The sequence below is a fragment of the Anopheles darlingi genome, chromosome 3 (genome assembly GCF_943734745.1).
Source record: "Anopheles darlingi chromosome 3, idAnoDarlMG_H_01, whole genome shotgun sequence".
Lineage (NCBI taxonomy): Eukaryota > Metazoa > Arthropoda > Insecta > Diptera > Culicidae > Anopheles > Anopheles darlingi.
The window spans coordinates 64,700,624-64,703,123 of record NC_064875.1 but is presented as its reverse complement, the minus strand read 5'-3'; the positions used below and the strand labels follow the sequence as shown (position 1 = coordinate 64,703,123).

Here is a 2,500-nt window from a genome sequence, read left to right as displayed (position 1 = left end):
AGCGCTCCAACCGCTTTGATGACAGCACTTTGGCCACCATCTTCCACTGGGGTTTCCTTCTTTTCTTCGCTTTCGCTTCATCAAGCACTTGCTTGTCTCTCGGTGGGACTTTTTTGTGGTGGGACTTTGGGTTGGCCAACCGCTGGTCCTACATATAGCCGCTGTGGTCTGTGGTCCTATTGTGACACAATGCACTCCGGCTGATGAGAAATGATTTTCCAATTTGTGCACTTTTCGCGCACTTTCGCGCGGTGTTTGAGCGGAATTTGCATTTGCATTTTCGCGTGCCGCAACTCATCAACGGTTCTTGCGGCCGGCCGTTCCTGTAAGTGGTAATTGTATATTGTTGTGACAATCGTGGTGTGTCAACCACGCTGCGAGTGGCTTGTTTTAAGTGTTCTTACGACGCTCGTGACCTAGCTTGAGTTAATCGTATGCGCCCCGCGTATGCGACCCGCAAACACTTATCAAACACTCTCGTGACACTCATTAAAGTGGCCACTGTCGGAGTCAGCGTAATAATAGCACCCGTTTACTGCTGGCGGCATCGCGCACCACCACTGGTGGTTGAGCTGGTTGGTTGTGCATTGCGAGACAAATTCATTGGCCATACCTCACCCGACACTACCACCATCCCGCCCCGGTCGGCATCACCACCGTCGCTCGAGCGTGTAGAAAAGTGCTTTAATTATAGCACCAAAATGACACCATTAAAATGGCGGAACCGAGACGCACGCTCTCTGGCAGCCATTGCAATTGCTTGCATAAATGCAACCAAGTTGCGCTCGCGAGAGCGTCCGAGCTCGCGTCCATTGTTGCGCCAGCGAACATTAACCAGGGTCAGGGATGATGGTGGCGCTGCTGCTGCTGCTGCTGTTGCTGCTGCTGATGCACCTCCCGCGGGAGGGAATGCTATTTCAAGAAGAATTTTATAAAATGAGACAATATTCTTTCGCGAGATCGCGGGCGCTCGCGCACACGATGGACCACGCGATCCCGATGTAGGTCGCGCGACCTGCGACAAGCAGAAGCACTTTGCACTTGGCGTAACGTGCGTGCTTGGGAATTGCGAAATGAGGGTGCACGCACACACACACACAGACACGCAGGCGCCATGCCATGCTGTACACCGGTAGCACCGTTCCAAAGTGGCTCCACCGTCCTTCCGGACGGATCCATCCTTCGGACATGCCAATTGTAATTGCTGGCAGGTCGCGAAAAGGTCGCATAAAACGGAGGCTATTTATCGGAGCACAATGGTGCGCTGTGCGTGTTTCGGTGTGTGTGTGTGTTAGTCTGTGTAGGTGTGCGCCTAGTTCCTTCTACTTCCATCTTTTTTCCATTCTCTTCTCGTGTGTTTGCATGCTTCTTACAGCTTTTTCTTTGTGCGCCAACGCGACCTGGTCTCGAATGTTTCGTTCGTCTTCTTACTTCTCCTTCATCTTATCAGCACATTCCTTTCTCTCTCTTCGCTTTACCAGCCCTGTATTCATTGTCGATTTATCGTTGGAATACGCTCTTGAACTCTCTTCACTCTTTACTCCACTTCTGCCCTGTTCCACCCACCCCTTAGCCGCCTTTTATGCAACGCAACCATCCACCTTAGCTAGCCTGGATGCTTTCACTCGTTTTGTCTGCGTTCTTTAAAGCTGCTCGCTCTCCTTCACGGGAAAAGTAATGGTCAAATGGTGTTTTCCGAGTTCCGCACGGTAGCCCGCAATGTCCTTGCTAATGTCCTTCGCTCGTTCGTTCGTTCGTTCATTCGCCTTGGCCTAGCCTAGCGCCAACGGGGCACTTTCAAGCCACTAGTCATTAGAGTGTTTGTGCGCGGTGTTCATCAACCGTCAGGCACCTTCATCATAGGCTCTTATGGTTTGTAAAACCTCCCAAAAATCCCGTGAAAGTAAACGTGAACCCAAACATAATGGAACAATGGCTCTATGTCTTGCGATACACAGACTCTTCCTGCACCTGAAACCACCGACCCCTTGTACGATTCACTCACTATCTAGTGGATATGTATACTAGCGCATCTCTCTCTCTCTCTCTCCCCCGTCTCTTTCTCTTTCTCTTCCCGTCTCCCTCACTCTGTCTCTCCCTATCTCTCGATCTCTCTCTCTCTCTCTCTCTCTCTCTCTCGCTGTCTGTCTCATTAGAAGTAGATCTAATATAGTTAGGTTTGCTCTGTTAGGATTAGTAGCCTTTCTCGTTCGCTAATGAATTCGAATCTTCTTCTTTTCTTTTTCTTCTTTTTCTTCTTGAATTTTTTTCTATACGATTTTTCTCGTTAAAAATCTCGTATCTTGTTTCGTCTTTGGATCTCTCTCTTTCTCTCTCTTTCTCTGTTGCAACAATCACTTCGTTCTTCTGAATCTGAAACGAACCGGGACTAACGGCAAATCCTATTTGCCATCTACTCTGTGTGTTTGTTGTGTTTGTGTGTGCGTACGTGTGTCTGCGCGCGCGTGTGTGTGTGTGTGTGTGTGTGTCTGTCTGTTTG

General features: G+C 49.4%; 1 protein-coding gene across 22 annotated transcripts in view; it reads left to right on the top strand.

The window, feature by feature from the left end:
- The window catches only part of LOC125954412 (potassium voltage-gated channel subfamily KQT member 1-like), a 163,047-nt gene that overhangs the window by 105,088 nt on the left and 55,459 nt on the right, over nucleotides 1–2,500 (top strand). The gene's annotated exons all lie outside the window — the stretch shown is intronic.